Raw genomic sequence first — 18,609 nt, 5'->3', positions numbered from 1 at the left:
GAGAATAATAATAGTAATGATAATAATGATAATGGTATTTGCCAAGCTCTTACTATGTATCCAGCACTGTTCTAAGCACTGGGGTAGATAAATCTAATCAGGTTGGACAAAGTCCCCATGCCAAATGTGGCTCGTAGTCTTAAACCCCATTTTACAGATAAGGTAACAAGCACAGAGAAGTAAAGTGAGGTCCAAGATCACACAGCAGACAAGTAGCAGAGCTAGGATTGGAACCTAGGTCCTTCTGCCCTCCCGGGGCCCATGTTCTGTCCACTAGGCTGCACTGCTGATCAGGGCTGGAGATGTAGGGTAGGATTCAGGAAGGAGACTTTCAACTTCTACAATTCCATTATCTCATGGTAAAGTATCCCTTGGACAGGTAATAAAAATAAGAATAAGAATAATCGTGCTTATGGTATTTGTTAAGTGCTTACTATGTGCTAGGCATAATAATAATAATAATAAGCTCTGGGGTGGGTACAAGCAAATTGGGTTGGACACAGTCCTTGTCCCACTTGGGGCTCACAGTCTCAATTCCCATTTTACAGATAAGGTGACTGAGGCACAGAGAAGTGAAATGACTTGCCCAAGGTCACTTGGCGGACAGGTGGAGTAACTGGGATTGGAACCCATGAATATCTGACTCTCAGGCCTGTGCTCTATCTACCACACCATGCTGCTTCTCTAAGGGTTCATCTTTGACAAAGGCAAAATTGTCAGGGTAGACTGTAAGCTCCTCCATTAGCGCCTGTGAGCCCTTTGAGGGCAGGAATTATGACTACCCAGTGTATCATCTGGTACTCTCACAAATGTTTAGTCTATTGTTTTGCACACAGTAAGTGCTCAATAAATACCACCACTTAATTGAGTACTTAAATTGAGTAAATGCAATCTTAGCCACCCTGCAGTGGCTCAATTGGGAAGTTGAGTAGGAAGCAAGATTACAATGGGTCTTAGTGTGAGTTAGCCCCTTGAAGGTTTCAGTTACACCAAGTTCTGGATTCCTGCAAAATTCGTAGGTTGGTGAACCTCTGGATCCAAGTTCCTCTTCCTATTTCTTTTCTTTCAGTGTCAGCTGCAATTACCTACATAATTATTGTCCCCACAGTTCCTCCCTTTGATTCCACATCAGCCTGGTGAAGTGACTGCAACTCTGGTTTTCACTTTTGTGAATTCACCAAGGAAGTAACTCTGCATCCATCCCACTCCTTCCATTTTCACGGCTTCAACTATCATCTCTACGCTGATGACACCCAGATCTACATCTCTGCCCCTGCTCTCTCCCCCTCCCTCCAGGCTCGCATTTCCTCCTGCCTTCAGGACATCTCCATCTGGATGTCCGCCCGCCACCTAAAGCTCAACATGTCGAAGACTGAGCTCCTTGTCTTCCCTCCCAAACCTTGTCCTCTCCCTGACTTTCCCATCTCTGTTGACGGCACTACCATCCTTCCCGTCTCACAAGCCCGCAACCTTGGTGTCATCCTCGACTCCGCTCTCTCATTCACCCCTCACATCCAAGCCGTCACCAAAACCTGCCGGTCTCAGCTCCGCAACATTGCCAAGATCCACCCTTTCCTCTCCATCCAAACCGCTACCCTGCTCATTCAAGCTCTCATCCTATCCCGTCTGGACTACTGCACCAGCCTTCTCTCTGATCTCCCATCCTCGTGTCTCTCTCCACTTCAATCCATACTTCATGCTGCTGCCCGGATTATCTTTGTCCAGAAACGCTCTGGGCATATTACTCCCCTCCTCAAAAACCTCCAGTGGCTACCAATGAACCTACGCATCAGGCAGAAACTCCTCACCCTCGGCTTCAAGGCTCTCCATCACCTCGCCCCCTCCTACCTCACCTCCCTTCTCTCCTTCTACTGCCCAGCCCGCACCCTCCGCTCCTCCACCGCTAATCTCCTCACTGTACCTCGTTCTCGCCTGTCCCGCCATCGACCCCTGGCCCACATCATCCCCTGGGCCTGGAATGCCCTCCCTCTGCCCCTCCGCCAAGCTAGCTCTCTTCCTCCCTTCAAGGCCCTGCTGAGAGCTCACCTCCTCCAGGAGGCCTTCCCAGACTGAGCCCCTTCCTTCCTCTCCCCCTCGTCCCCCTCTCCATCCCCCCATCTTACCTCCTTCCCTTCCCCACAGCACCTGTATATATGTATATATGGTTGCACATATTTATTACTCTATTTATTTATTTATTTATTTATTTATTTTACTTGTACATTTCTATCCTATTTATTTTATTTTGTCGGTATGTTTGGTTTTGTTCTCTGTCTCCCCCTTTTAGACTGTGAGCCCACTGTTGGGTAGGGACTGTCTCTATGTGTTGCCAATTTGTACTTCCCAAGCGCTTAGTACAGTGCTCTGCACATAGTAAGCACTCAATAAATACGATTGATTGATTGATTGATTGATTGATTGATTTTCTGCTGTTCTTATGCTGAACTTGCCCCATGTCTCCCCAGTTTCTTGCAGCACCCTTCGTTATTCTACAGGTCAATATGACTTACTATTTTAATAATGATGATGATAATAACAATAACTGTGGTATTTGTTAAGTGCTTACTATGTGCCAGGCACTGTTCTAATCTCTGGGGTAAGTACACAATAATCAGATTGGACACAGTCCCTGTCCCTCATAGGGCTCACAGTTTTAGTCACCATTTTAGAATTGAGGGAATCGAGACACAGATAAGTGAAGTGACTTCCCCAAGGTCACACAGCAGACAAGTGGCATGCCTGGAATTAGAACCTGGGTCTTTCTGATGCCCAGACCTTTGCTCTGTCCACTAGGCCACACTGTTTCTCTTAATATCACCAAGTTTCCCGGGTTCCACTGGGATCACTTGCCTGTCCCTACCATTACTTCCACCATTCTTGCAGCCCCACCCACCAGGACTGCAAAGTCAGGAGGCTGAGGCCATAACAGGGTAGGATGGGATGAATGGAAGGTGATGGAGAATTCCAGATCAGTTCAGGGTAAATCACCTCCTCCCAAAGAGATTCCTCATCTTTTTGCCTCTGACATTTGTTCCCCCCGCCAGATTTCATACTTGGGTTTATAACTTCATGCAGATTTCCTTGCCTGGAGATCCTAAGAATTCCTCCTGTCAAAATCCCAGGAAACAGCTTTAAAACACTATCAGTTAGGCACATTATATTTCAAAGATGATGACAGTCTTCAAAACAAAATGCATTCTTACTTCTACAGTTGGCTTTGAAAACTCTTTGAGAGGCTTATCATCCACAAAGAAAATAGGGATATAAATGTGTCAAGAAAAGAATGTGCATATGGCTGTTGATTTATGATATGCATAGGATGCCGACTTCAACAGTTTGGGTAAGTGAGGTTGTTGAATTGTCAGAATTTTTAAACTAGCATTTTTTTTTTCTTCTGTTGAGATCTTAGTGGGTCTAAAAGCAAGACTTCTAGAGCACTTACTTTCCCCGTATAACTGTGAAATCACCTTCAGACCAGCTCATTCTGTTGTTTTTTTTTCCCCTTAGCAATATTTCATAGTTTCACCTATTCCACCTCACTCACAGCTACTACCCAAACAAAATACCTCATCACTTCACTCCTTAACTAAACCAAAAGTCTGCTCACTAATCTCTCTCTATCCTTGGTATCTCTCCTCTCCAGGAAGAGCCAATCAAATCAACTTTCTGGAACACTAATTAGCTCAAATCTTCTTTCCAAAATTATTTCCTGTGCCTAACTTTCTCATCCCATTTGACGACACCACTATCTTCCTTATCTCTCAAAACTGTAAAATTAGCATTATCCTTGACTCCTCCCATTCATTTAACCCCCATATTCAACCTCTCACCAATCCTGTCATTTCTGCCACTGCACTATTTTTAGAATCCTTTCCTTCCTCTTGATCCATCACAAAGGTCCAGACTCTTTTAATACCCTGACTTGAATATTGCATCAGCCTCCTTGAGTATCTCCCTGTGCTCAGTCCTGCCTAGACCATTTTTCTCAAAGTTATTTTGTTCACATCTGCTCCAGTGGTTACACACTCCTCTATATATCAAACAGAACCTCTTGATCATTGACTTAGATATTCCCTCCTAATTATCCACACTCTTCAATTATAACCAAGTTAATATGCTTTGTTCCCTTCAAGCCCACTTGTTCTTTGAGGGTTATTCTCATTTCTCCAGCCTTCAACCTCTGACACTCCCCTGGACTTGGAACTCTCTCCCCCTTCACGTCCAGCAAACTACTGCTCACCCCATCTTCAAAGTCCTCTGGAAATTACATTTTATCCAAGATGTCTTCCCTGACCAATTTCTCATCTCCCCACACTATATCCCTCATACTGGCTCTTTAGAACTTGTGAGTCACCTGATCATTTGGGTACTCACTGTCCTTCTTTCTCCTGGTAATACTTAAGCACATCTTCATATTTTTATACTCTAATACTTCCTATAATCTTAGTTTAGTGTCTGATTTCTCCACAGCACTGTAAACGCCTTGAAGGCAGGGTTGACATCTCCAGTATAATATTATTGCTCTAAATGGTTGGTTCAGTATTCTGTACACAGTAGGTGCTCAATTAATATTATTGATCACAGTAATCCTACTCCAACCTACAGTGGCTCCCATTACTGCTATCTTCAGATTTAAGACCTTGATCTTAATTAGGCCTCAGTGCTCTGCCCAGGCAACTTGTTCACGGGCATCTACAATTGACTCTGCCACTTTACAACCATTATAGTCATTCTCCATCTTGACATTCCCTCCCTTTTCTACTTGGAAGTGGGACTTGAGTGGATTTTTGAAGGAGAAAAATGGAGATATTTTAACCAACATAAAACCTTCACTACCCAATGCCCTGGCCACACATCTACCTCAACAGTCCCATAACTTACTAAAATACTTTAAGCATATACACATATAGTATGAACTTTGGGTGGATGAAGTCAGCATGATATCCCGATTTCTACCGGCAGTGCTCTGGGGCTCAAAGACAAGAGAGAGGAAAATGGACTATGAAGGGCTGTATGTTAGTGGAATAAAATTAATGAAGGGATAAGGGAGTGAGTGAGTTGAGTTCAATAGAGAGGGTGGTGCTAAGGGCACCCATTTGGTCATCAAGGGAAGGTAGTTTGGGCATGGAGACTCATCAGGGCATGATGAATTGAGAGAATTTCATGGAGACAAAAAGTCAAAAGTCTCTGTAGGGGAGGGAAGGCAGGTGAAGAGGTTGTGATCAGATAGAGGGATTTCAGAGTTGGTGAAGGTAGAAATTGTATGGTGACTAGAGATCATGAGATCGAGACTGTGTCTAAGTTGGTGAGTGAAACGGGGGTGTCAGTGGAGTTAAGGAGTGATAGAAAGCAGACAGCAGAGATCTGAGGAGATCAGAAGAGATCAACAGCCATAACTGTTAAATCTGTTAGTTCTGTTACTAAATTGCTGAACTGAATGGGTCCTTGGGTCCTTGAAAGTGAAGAGGGGAATGTTTAAGAATAAGATGAGGGCTAGGTTGATATGAATATAGGCAGCTGTTAATGCTTAAAAAGTTGAGTCTTGTCACCAGAGTGTCAGATAGCCACACCTGTTCTGTGTTCTCCATTGTGCAAGTGTGGTCTGGTGGATAGAGCATAGGCCTAGGAGTCAGAAGATCATGAGTTCTAGTTCTGGTTCCACCACTTGTCTGCTGTGTGATCTCGGGCAAGTCACTTCACTTCTCTGTGCCTCAGTGACCTCATCTGTAAAATGGGGGTTGAGACTGGGAGTCCTATGTGGGACAGGGACTCTGTCCAACCTAATTTGCTTGTATCCACCCCAATGCTTACTATAGTGCCTAGCACATAGTAAGCGCTGAACAAGTACCACAGTGTATTATTCAGGCCAGGCTGTAAGCAGAGGGAAGATGAAGGATTAGCAGCTTCTCAGCTGCAGCAGTTTGGGAGCTAAATTTAAGTTTCCTAGTGGGCAGATGGTTCCATTGTTCGATGACCTGGATTGGGTGAGGCAGCTTGACAGGGAGAGATCTCAATGTCCACGGGAAGCTCTCCATCCCATGTGCGTTCGATGCCATTCATTGTATTTATTTATTTTTTAATGGCATTTATTAAGTGCTTACTGTGTGCAAAGCACTGTTCTAAGCACTGGGGAGGTTACAAGGTGATCAGGTTGTCCCACGGGGGGCTCACAGTCTTAATCCTCATTTTACAGATGAGGTCACTGATGCACAGAGAAGTTAAGTTACTTGCCCAAAGTCACACAGCTGACAATTGGCAGAGTCGGGATTTGAACCTATGACCTCTGACTCCAAAGCCCGTGCTCTTTCCACTGAGCCACGCTGCTTATTGACCACTTACTATGGGCAGAACATTTTAATAAGTGCTTGGGAAAGTACAATTCAACAATAAATTGTTGAACAACAATTCAATATCAATACCCTTCTCAACAATACAAGTTTACAGTCTAGAAGTGGGGAGACAGACATCAAAACAAATAAATAAAATGACAGATATGTATATAATTGCTGTGGGGCTGGGAGGGGGGAAAAGAAAAGGGAACAAGTCAGGAAGAAGCAGAAGGGAGTGGGAGATGAGGGGTCAGTTCTTGGTCCCCTTCTGTTCTCTATCTACACTCACTCCCTGGGTGAACTCATTTGCTCCCATGGCTTCAATTATCATCTCTACGCTGATGACACCCAAATCTACATCTCTGCCCCTGCTCTCTCTCCCTCCCTTCAGGCTCGTGTCTCCTCCTGCCTTCAAGTCATCTCCATCTGGATGTCTGCCCGCCATCTAAAACGCAATATGTCCAAGACTGAACTCATCTTCCCTCCCAAACCCTGCCCTCTCCCTGACTTTCCCATCACTGTTGATGGCACTACCATCCTTCCCATCTCACAAGCCCGCAACCTTGGTGTCATCCTCAACTCTGTTCTCTCGTTTACCCCTCACATCCAATCCGTCACCAAAAACTGCTGGTCTCACCTCCGCAACATTGCCAAGATACGCCCTTTTCTCTCCATCCAAACCGCTACCCTACTGGTTCAATCTCTCATCCTATCCCGACTGGATAACTGGATCAGCCTCCTCTCTGATCTCCCACCCTCCTGTCTCTCCCCACTTCAATCTATATTTCACGCTGCTGCCCAGATCATCTCTGTGCAGAAACGCTCTGGGCATGTTACTCCCCTCCTCAAAAATCTCCAGTGGCTACCAATCAACCTACGCATTAGGCAAAAACTCCTCACTCTCAGCTTCAAGGCTCTCTATCACCTTGCCCCCTCCTACCTTACCTCCCTTCTTTCCTTCTACAGCCCAGCCTGCAGCCTCCGCTCCTCTACCGCTAACCTCCTCACTGTGCTTCATTCTCACCTGTCCTGCCATCGACCTTCGGCCCACATCCTAACCCTGGCCTGGAATGCCCTCCCTCCGCACATCCGCCAAGCTAGCGCTCTTCCTCCCTTCAAAGCCCTACTGAGAGCTCACCTCCTCCAGGAGGCCTTCCCAGACTGAGCCTCCTCCTTCCTCTCCCCCTCCACCCCCTTTCCATCCCTCCGCCCTACCTCCTTCCCCTCCCCACAGCACCTGTATATATGTTTGTACAGATTTATTACTCTATTTATTTTACTTGTACATATTTACTATTCTATTTATTTTATTTTGTTAATATGTTTTGTTTTGTTGTCTGTCTCCCCCTTCTAGACTGTGAGCCCACTGTTGGGTAGGGACCATCTGTATATGCTGCCAACTTGTACTTCCCAAGTGCTTAATACAGTGCTCTGCACACAGTAAGTGCTCAATAAATACGACTGAATGAATGAATGAATGAAAAGTGGGGCTTAGTCGCGAAGGCCTCTTGGAGAAGATGTGCTTTCAGTAAGACTTTGAAGGCGGGGAGAAGTAATTATCTGGTGGATTTGAGGAGGGAGGGTGTTCTAGGCCAGAAGCAGGTTGTGGGCCAGGGGTCAGCAGCGAGACTGGCAAGATAGAGGCACAGTGAGAAGGTTAGCACCAGAACAGCAAAGAGTGTGGGCTGGGTTGTAGAAGAAGAGAAGGGAGATGAGGTAGGAGGGGCAAGGTGATGGAGTGCTTTAAAGCCAATTGTGAGGAGTTTTTGTTTGATACAAAGATGGATGGGTAACCACTGGAATTTTTTCAGGAGAGGGGTTTACATGCCCTGAACACTTTTGCAGAAAAATTATCTGGGCAGCAGAATGCATTATGGACTAGAATGGGAAGAGACAGGAGGCTGGGAGGTCATCAAGGAGGCTGATGCAATAATCACGGCAGGATAGATGAGTGATTGTATTAACAATGTGCTGGGCCAACTGAGGCAGCTTATCAGAGAGAGATATCAGTGTCTTCAGGCAGCTCTCTGTCTTGGTTGATATTGGCTGACCTGAGCTAGCTGAAGCTGCTTGGCAGAGAGAGATTCATTCATTCATTCATTCAATCATATTTATTGAGTGCTTACTGTGTGCAGAGCATTGTACAAAGCACTTGGAAAGTACAAGTCGGCAACGTATAAAGATGGTCCCTACCCAATAATGGGCTCACTGTCTAGAAAGGGGAGGCACAAAACTAAACAAAACATGTAGAAAGGTGTCCAAGTCATTAGAACAAACAGAATTATAACTATATGCACATCATTAACAAAATAAATAGAATAGTAAATATGTACAAGTAAAATAAATAGAGTAATAAATCTGTACAAACATATATACAGGTGCTGTGGGGAGGGGAAGGAGCTAGGGCAGGGAGATGGGTAGGAGAAGAGGAAAAAGGGGGCTCAGTCTGGGCTTTAAACTCACTAACTCTACAGTAACTCCTTGGCTTTTAAATTTGTCCATGTATGTCCCAATCCTAAAACACTCCCTCTCCCCATCAGTGTATCTTCCAACCATCACCCCATTCTCTCCTACCACTCCTGTCCAAGTTCAAAAGAGCGGTTCACATAAACTCAATACGTGCCTTGGAGTCAGAAGGTCCTGGGCTCTAATCCTGGTTCTGCCACTTGTCTGTTGTGTGACCTTGGCCAGTCAATTAACTTCTCTGTGCCTCAGTTACCTTGTCTGTAAAATGGGGATTAAGGCTGTGAGTCCCATGTAGCCCAGGTACTGTTTCCAACTCAATTACCCTGTATCTTCCCCAGTGCTTAGTACAGTGCCTGGCACATTGTAAGTACTTAGCAAACACCATTTCTCCTTCAACTCCATCCTCAATCCTCTGCAATCTGACTTTTACCCCTTAACTTCACTGAAACTGCTCTCTCTAATAATAATAATAATAATGATAATAATGGTATTTGTTAAACACTTACTATGTGCAAAGAACTGTTCTAAGAGCTGAGGGGATACAAGGTGATCAGGTTGTACCACGTGGGGCTCACAGTCTTAATCCCCATTTTACAGATGAGGTAACTGAGGCACAGAGAAGTTAAGTGACTTCCCCAAAGTCACACAGCTGACAATTGGCAGAGCCAGGATTTGAACCCACGACCTCTGACTCCAAAGCCTGTGCTCTTTCCACTGAGCCACGCTCTAAGGACATCAATAACCTCCTTGACAAATCTAATAAAGTTTACTCCAACTTACCCCACTGTGGATAACACCAACATCCTCCCTGTCTCACAAGCCTGCATTTGGTATTATCATTGCCTCATCTCTCTCCTTCAACTCACATATTCAGTCACCAAATCCTATCAGTTCTATCTTGAAAACACCTCCTTAATTATTTCCTTCCTTCTTTATACTGTAAGCTCATTAAGGGCTGATTCTATTTGGTTGTACTCTCCCAAGTGCTTAGTACAGTTTTGCACACAGTAAGCACTTAATAAATACAATAGATTGATTGACTGATTGATCCAAATCACAACACTGATCCAAGCACTATCTCGATTACTGCATCAGCCTTCTCACTGCCTCTAGTCTCTCTCTCACTGGTTCATACTTAACTCTGCTGTTCATATTTTGGTTATGAATCATTCTGTGTTCTGTTTCCCATTTTATAAGTGACCAGTGGCTGCCCATTCATCTCCACATCAAGTAGAGACACCTCACCATCAGCTTTGAGGCTCTCTCCCACCATCATTATCTTCGCTCCTCTCTCACTATAGCACAGCCTGCACTCTTCACTCCTTTATTATCAATTCACTGATTATGTCTTGCTCTTTTAGGTCCTTTGCTAACACCCTCCCTTCTGCTGATATTCCCTCCCCCATCACATCTGGCAGACCACTTACACTCCCCATCTTCAAAGCCCTAATACAGATCACATCTATTCCTAAAATCTTTCTTTCCCTGACTAATTGTTCATCCCCCCATTCTTTTTCTGCTTGTTTTGTCTTCCTGGTATTTGACAATAATGATAATAATGATAATTGGGGTATTTGCTAAGCATTTACTATGCGCCAAGCACTGTACTAAGCACTGGGGTGGATACAAAGCAAATTGGGTGGGACACAATCAACACAGTTCCTGCCCACATGGAGCTTACAGTCTTTATCCCCATTTTACAGATGAGGTCACTGAGACACAGAGAAATGAAGTGAATCACCCGAGGTCACAGAGCAGAAATGTAGCAGAGACGGGATTAGAACCCATGACCTTCTGACTCTCAGCTCCTTGCTCTATCCACTACACCATGCTGCTTCCTAAGCACTTCCTCTGTGCTTACTATGTTAACCACTTCCAGGCACTATTCTAAGTGCTGGGGTAGATAACCTGGTGGGTGCAGCCCATATCCCACCTGGGATTCACAGTCTGAATCCCCATTTTACAGATAAGCAAAGCATGGAGAAGTTAAATGACCTGAAATTGACAAGCGGCAGAGCTGGGATGGGAACCCAGGTCCTCTGTCTTCCAGATCCGTGCTCTTTCCACTAGGTCATGCTGCTTCTCTGCATCACATTGCCAAGATCCGCCCTTTCCTCTCCATCCATACTGCTACCCTGCTCGTTCAAGCTCTCATCCTATACTGTCTGGACTACTGCATCAGCCTTCTCTCTGATCTCCCATCCTCGTGTCCCTCCCCACTTCAATCCATACTTCATGCTGCTGCCCGGATTGTCTTTGTCCAGAAACGCTCTGGGCATGTTACTCCCCTCCTCAAAAATCTCCAGTGGCTACCAATCAATCTGCGCATCAGGCAGAAACTCCTCATCCTGGACTTCAAGGCTCTCCATCACCTCGCCCCTTCCTACCTCACCTCCCTTCTCTCCTTCTACAGCCCACCCCGCACCCTCCGCTCCTCTGCCACTAATCTCCTCACCGTATCTCATTCTCGCCTGTCCCACCATCGACCCCTGGCCCACGTCATCCCCTGGGCCTGGAATGCCCTCCCTCTGCCCATCTGCCAAGCTAGCTCTCTTCTTCCCTTCAAGGCCCTACTGAGAGCTCACCTCGTCCAGGAGTCCTTCCCAGACTGAGCCCCTTCCTTCCTCTCCCCCTCGTCCCCCTCTCCATCCCCCCATCTTACCTCCTTCCCTTCCCCACAGCACCTATATATATGTATATATGTTTGTACATATTTGTTACTCTATTTATTTATTTATTTATTTTACTTGTACGTATCTATTCTATTTATTTTATTTTGTTAGTATGTTTGGTTTTGTTCTCTGTCTCCCCCTTTTAGACTGTGAGCCCACTGTTGGGTAGGGACTGTCTCTATATGTTGCCAACTTGTACTTCCCAAGCGCTAAGTACAGTGCTCTGCACACAGTAAGTGCTCAATAAATACGATTGATGATCACATATGTACTGGAGTCCATATACCCTAAGCAGTTACAAACCTATTTTCAGTTGCTTCTCCTTTCTAATTTTTTTCATGTCTTGCTCCCCTGCTAAACTGCAAGCTCTTGGAAAGCAGAGATCATGTCTACTTACCCTATAGTACTTCCCCAAGCACTTAGGACAGTGGTTTCCTCAAAACAAGTAGTGAATAAATACTATTGATTTGATTGATTAGAAATTCTGGATCTCCAATAGTGCTAGTACTTTTAGGAACTTCCTAAGGAACTTTGTTCTGAGGCCGTTTATGTCATGGGGAAAGCAAGACTGTCACATTTCTCATCAATGGTTTTGGGTTAAGATGTACTAATTTCTTAAGAAAAGTATGTATGTATATATATTTTTTTCTAGAGGCTGAAAAGTTCATGAACAATACCTAATTGAACAGCTTCTAAAATATTTGTGCTTCTATTAAATATCTCCATCAGTAATCTTAGTTTTCCACTGTGGGATAAAGAATATGACTCTTAGCTTTTCTGTAGAAATTTCTCCTCTCAAGACAACAATAAATTGTCTGCTTTTCCTTTCTGAGCCCACACAGCATTTTGCATTCACCAAAACACTCACCACTTTGGGAAAGAGATCATTCCTTCACCACTGGGCAGTTGCCAACTATATTTCAAATTGTTGAGAATCTGAGAAGTGTCCGGTAGCTTTTTATATGTTTGTTTGATACCAATAACTCTTGAGTGTGGGTGTCAAGGCAACAAAGCAATAGCCAAGAAAGAAAAATAATAAAAGAAATCCCTGGAGATAAAATGAGAGCAATGTCTAAAAAGCAAAGAACAATTTCCCTATTGTTATTTATGTGTTTCCCTGAGGTTCTGACAAATTAGAAACCAGAGCAAAGAAAGTTATCTGTCAAATAAGTGTTATTCCTCAGAAAGAACAAACAACAAACTTATTTCACTGTCTTCTTCAGCCTCTTCATCTCACCAGTTTAAAATAAACTCTTGCTCTCCTCTATAGGTCCATTTTGTGAGCTCAATCAATGATATGTGTTGTGTACTCACTGTGTGAAGAGTGTTGTACTAAGTGGTTAGGAGTATACAACAGGATTGGTAGACACATTACTTGCCCATAGGAAGCTTAGAGTCTACAGGGGCTGTTTTAGCTCTGTCTTTGCATTTTCACAGATATTTGCATTATGAAGCAAAAATTATATAATGTCCTTAGCACTCTAATTCATCACTTCATTTTCTCAGAGGACATTGGTGGAGAGAAGAACGTTTATTTTTCCTCAGATTATATTAGCAATAGATACCCATCCACTTTTTTTTAATGGTATTTGTTAAGCACTTATTATGTGATAGGCACTGCACTAAGCTCTGGGGTAGATACAAGGTAATCAGGTTGGATACAGTCCATGTACATGGGGCTCACAGTCTTAATCCCCATTTTAGAGATGAGGTACCTGAGGAAAAGAGAAGTTAAGTGATATGCCCAAGGTCACACAGCAGACATGTGATGGAGTCAGGATTAGAACCTTGGTCTTTCTGAGTCTCAGACCCATGCTTTAACCAGTAGGCAACATTGATAAATTCATAGAGAAAGAATTCCCTTTGCAAAATTCACTGTCAGAATTCTGCATTTATGGCTTGTCTTATTTGCAGATTTCCAAAAATCATCTCATCAGCACCAGTTTTGTTTGTTTTTATGGGTGGGGACAAAGGGGACACGCCTACACTTGTGTCTGTGTGTAAACATGGGAGCTCCAAGGAAAGAAAACAACTTTAAATCTTCCTCTTGCTCCCTTCAAAGCCCTACTGAGAGCTCACCTCCTCCAAGAGGCCTTCCCATAGTGAGCCCCCTTTTCCTTCTCCTCCTCCCCATCCCCCCACCCTACCTCCTTTCCCTCCCCACTGCACCTGTATATGTTTATACAGATTTATTACTCTATTTATTTTACTTGTACATATTTACTATTCTATTTATTTTGTTAATGATGTTCATTTAGCTTTAATTCTATTTGTTCTGACAACTTGACACCTGTCCACATGTTTTGTTTTGTTGTCTGTCTCCACCTTCTAGACTGTGAGCCTGTTGTTGGGTAGGGACCGTCTCTATATGTTGCCAACTTGTACTTCCCGAGCACTTAGTAGTATTAGCAGTAAGTGCTCAATAAATACGATTGAATGGATGAATGAATGAATGAAATAAATGAGGACAGGCTAAAGTCAGGGGAAGGCATCTCTAAAGCCTGAACTGGATGGAGACAAACTTGTTTTGGAGTCAAGTTTAGGTTGTAGTGAACAATGAATATGCCAAATAATTGGAATTTATTACACTATCCTATATAGAATGGGGACGTCTTTGTTTTTCACCCATTTTTCAATGTCTCTTGTGGTAGGTGATTTTATCGAATCTGAAAACAGTACCAGAGGCATGCTTCTGGAAGGGGATCATGAAAGCGGCAGGTGTGAAAGACAAGGTTATGTGACTAACTTTCCTTAGTGATAAGTTAGAATACTGCCACAAAAGTCAAACCCAGTACCAATGAACTGTTCTACATTGGTAAATGTGAGGCAGGTTCAAAACTTATTTGCCAGAACTGAAACAATCTAAATGCCCTGTATTCTCTTGCTAATTCAGGAGAACATTTCCTTTTTTTGAACTGGTTACATCTGCCTAAATCTTTCTAGCGTCTCATGGTAAATATAATTACTTTTTGCAACATGCATTAGCTTTGCTTAACTGTACCATAAATAAATGTAAACTGCTTTTTTTGATATTTTTGGAGTCAGGTGTATTAATTTATATTAATGGTCCACTCAAACCTGTGGGGTTGTGCCTAATTTTCTTATGCCCAGACCAACCTAGTTAAAAGAATAGTTCCACAGGAACTGTTATCTCATAGTCCAGTTATCCAATCTGGGCTACAGAAAAACAAAACGATGCAATTATCTAAGCAATTCATTGGCAAACCATTTATATCGTGCAGACAGCTGATTTTGTTTCCCTCTTCCTGCACACGAAATAGGCTTAGCATTGAGTTTGTTGGGACTTCTTAAAGGAAGTCAGTCAAGCAGAGCGAAGGAAAGATTTAAGTCTAGACAGCAGTTGCAAGAGAGATCAGTGAAATAAATTACTTTCAACAAAATGCCAATCAAGTATTTAAAACCCTCAGCCTTCTACATGCACTTTGACTCATTAAGTTGATTACTGGGGTGATGCTAGCATTGAAATGGCCACTCTTTCCCTGACTTTCCTTAGCCTCCGGCAATGTTCCACCAGATCGTTGTTGCTCACCCGGCATTTGATCTTCACTGGGAGTAAATAGGTGAAAGTAAAAGAGCATGTCTAAGAGCAAGAACACAGATGGGAAAACAATCTTGAGCATCATCAGGCAATCATGCCCTTCCACATTCCTCTTCCTGTTAGCTCAATCTCTCACAGTTTTCATAGCAGCATTATTTGCAAAAGAAAGTTTTCTGTAAGGCAAGGAATGATCTAGAAAGAATGCCACATACAAATTCATCTCCTATTTCTCTGGCAAATAATGCCTAGAGCCTCTCAGCCCAAGAAGGGGCTGTTTATAATACTGACACACGTTGTTTGTGTTACAAAGCTTCAGAGTTAGCTCATCCCAGTAAAAATGCTAGTCATAGCTATTATTTTATAAACATATGTGATAGTAAACATAGAAAACAGCATGTTTACACCTCAAGGTGTACAATGATAACCTGTTCCTGGACACCGAGGGTAGTTAGGGAGGGTTCTTCGGCAGACGTAAACTGTTAAAACTCTCCTCCAATCGAGGGCATCAGATTTTTTTTTACAACTGTATTTGCTAAGTGCTGACTATGCGCCAGGCATTGTTCTAAGCTCCAGGATAGATTCCAGGTAATCAGATTGGTCATATTCCCAGTCCCACATGGGGCTTACAGTCTTAATCCACATTTTACAGATGAGGTAACTGAGGCACAGTGAAGTTTAGTGACTTGTCCAAGGTCACACAGCAAAAAAGTGGTGAATTAGAACCAAGTCCTCTGACTCCCAGACTTGTGTTCTTTCCACGAGACCACACTGCTTCTTGTGCCAGATCTACCCTTCCTATTTTATTAATTTAAATGCCTTGCTAGTTTTTTTAATACTCATTGTTACATGGTAGGTGCTTAATATGTGGTAAACATTGTGCAAGTGTTAGGTTAGATGTAATACAATCAGATTAAACAGTCCCTGTGTTGCATGAAGCTCGTGGTCTAAAGGAGAGAAAGGACAGGTTTTCATGCCCATTTTGCAAGTATGTTAACTGAGGCTCAGAGAAGTTTGGTATGGTTGCCCAAGGTCTCACACCAGGGAGGTGGTAGAGTTTGAATTAGAACCTGGGTGTCCTAAAGCCCAATGCAGTGCTTCTTCCACTAGGTCATGCTGTCTCTGCATTGAGATTCAACCAATCAATTATAGTTACCGAGCACCCAGTATGTTCAGAGCCCTACACTAAGGGCTTGGGAGGGTGCAATGAAATAAAGTGGGTCATTGTGATCCCTGACCTCAAGTAGCTTAAAACTAGTGGGGGAAATAAATCGCTGCATCTTTCATCCCAGTCAATGATGCCCTATCCAGTGAACGGACACAGACAAGATATAAGCAGAGATGATGGTACAAAGGTTTCAAAGATGTGGTGACATTTTAGTCTCACAAACTATAGCCTTTGGCTGCAGGACTCATTTGCGGTGAAGAGATCAGACTAGTGTCTGGCTGTCAGTGTTCTCTTCTGGAGCAGAGATTTTAGAAACATAACAAAGCCAGAGGCAGGTTCACAGATACCAACGGTCCTACAAATTGCTAACCCTTCAGCATTGCAAGCTATCTCTATGTGACCAGAATCTAGTATCATAAGTTTTTTTGTTTTATTTTGTTTTGCTTTTTTTCAAATACACACACATACAGGGTCTTACAATCAAGGGCATCAGATATAAAGGATACTCTGCTGGAGATGTTTTTTCTGAATATTCAATAAATGAAAATCCTTTATTTCAGGAGAATCTGGGCACAACATTTTAGTCTCTCTTAAAACAAACATAAATCTATATCAATTAATCAGTGGTGTTTATTGAATATTCACTGTGTGCAGAGCAGGGCACTAAGCACTTGGGGTAGTACAATATAGAAGAATTACTAGACTCAATCCCCACCTACAATGAACTTATAGTTTCTCAATAAATATGGCTGATTGATTAGAGGATGTGATTTAAATGATACAACTGAGGAGTTATACTTTTTGGTCAGATGACAACTAGTTTGATAGAACTTCTGGGCTATTCCTGAATTCTGCAACTAAGAGAACAATTATTTTTTATCATAGATTCTCTCTAAAAACCATGCATTTTAATGCCATTTTTAAGCCATAATTTGCCCAAATTAATGATTTTGGATTCATATTTTCTGACTAGGTGTCCCTAATCCTCAAAGAAAAAATACGTGGTTTAATAGTCTGATTTTGGAGAAATTTATTATTGAACCTCCCAGTGCTTAGAACAGTGCTTTGCACATAGTAAGCACTTAACAGATACCATCATTATTATTATTATTATCTATTTAATACCCACCTTACAGATGAGAAAACTGAGGCCCAGAGAAGTTAAGGGATTTGCTCAAGGTCACACAACAGGCATGAGGATATAAATTTGGCCACGACAGGTAAACAATAGCTTCTCCTGGTCTACTTAGGTGTCCAGTAAATGTACAACACGACTTTGGAAGGCAGGATGTTGTCAAGAAGAAAATAATTCAAATTTCACAGATGTTATATATTGAACTGCTGGAAAGGTTTGAGAAGGTAAATTCATTCATTCACTCATTCAATCATATTTATTGAGTGCTGACTGTGCAGAGCACTGTACTAAGCACTTGGGAAGTACAATTTGGCAACATATAGAGATGGTCCCTACCCAACAGTGGGCTCACAGTCTAGATGGGGGAGACAGAGAACAAAACAAAACATATTAACAGAATAAAATAAATAGAATAAATATGTACAAGTAAAATAAATAAATAAATAGAGTAATAAATACTTACAAACATATACATATATACAGGTGCTGTGAGGAAGGGAAGGAGGTAAGGCGGGGGGAAGGAAAAGGGGAGCAGGGGGAGAGGAAGGAGGGGGCTCAGTCTGGGAAGGCCTCTTGGAGGAGGTGAGCTCTCAGTAGGGCCTTGAAGGGAGGAAGAGAGCTAGCTTGGCGGATGTGGGGAGGAAGGGCATTCCAGGCCAGGGGGATGATGTGGGCCGGGGGTGGATGGAAGGACAGGTGAGAACGAGGCACAGTGAGGAGATTAGCGGCAGAGGAGCGGAGGGTGTGGGCTGGGCTGTAGAAGGACAGAAGGGAGGTGAGGTAGGAGGGGGCGAGGTGATGGAGAGCCTTGAAGCCAAGGGTGAGGAGTTTCTGCCTGATGCGTAGGTTTACTGGTAGCCACTGGAGATTTTTGAGAAATGTTGCTAATTGTTCACCATCTCACGTAGACGAGTCTGATCAGTAAGTACGAAGACCATTTCTAATCCAATCTCGTGGTACACAAAGAAATAATACATGTCCTGTTTGGTGTCAAATATGGCATTTTGGATACTTTTATGCAAATGACCACCAAATGAACACTTGTCAAAGCCAACTCCTGAGATGGATTCAGAGAAGAGCAATTTGCCAGTCTCAAAGATTTGAATGGGCTGTCTTATGAATGAGAGTTGGTTTTGTTTTGCAGAGCAAGCTCTTGAAATAACCCACTTCAATCCAAAGTGCTTTATAAACAGCACTGAGGAAGATAAATAGCATAGATCAGGCATTAGCCTGATTTTAACTGATGTCATAAGGCCTCTGGAACAGGCTGTGCTTGCTGCACT

Source organism: Tachyglossus aculeatus, chromosome 1, assembly GCF_015852505.1.
Source record: "Tachyglossus aculeatus isolate mTacAcu1 chromosome 1, mTacAcu1.pri, whole genome shotgun sequence".
Classification (NCBI taxonomy): Eukaryota; Metazoa; Chordata; class Mammalia; order Monotremata; family Tachyglossidae; genus Tachyglossus; species Tachyglossus aculeatus.
This window is presented reverse-complemented; position numbering follows the sequence as displayed.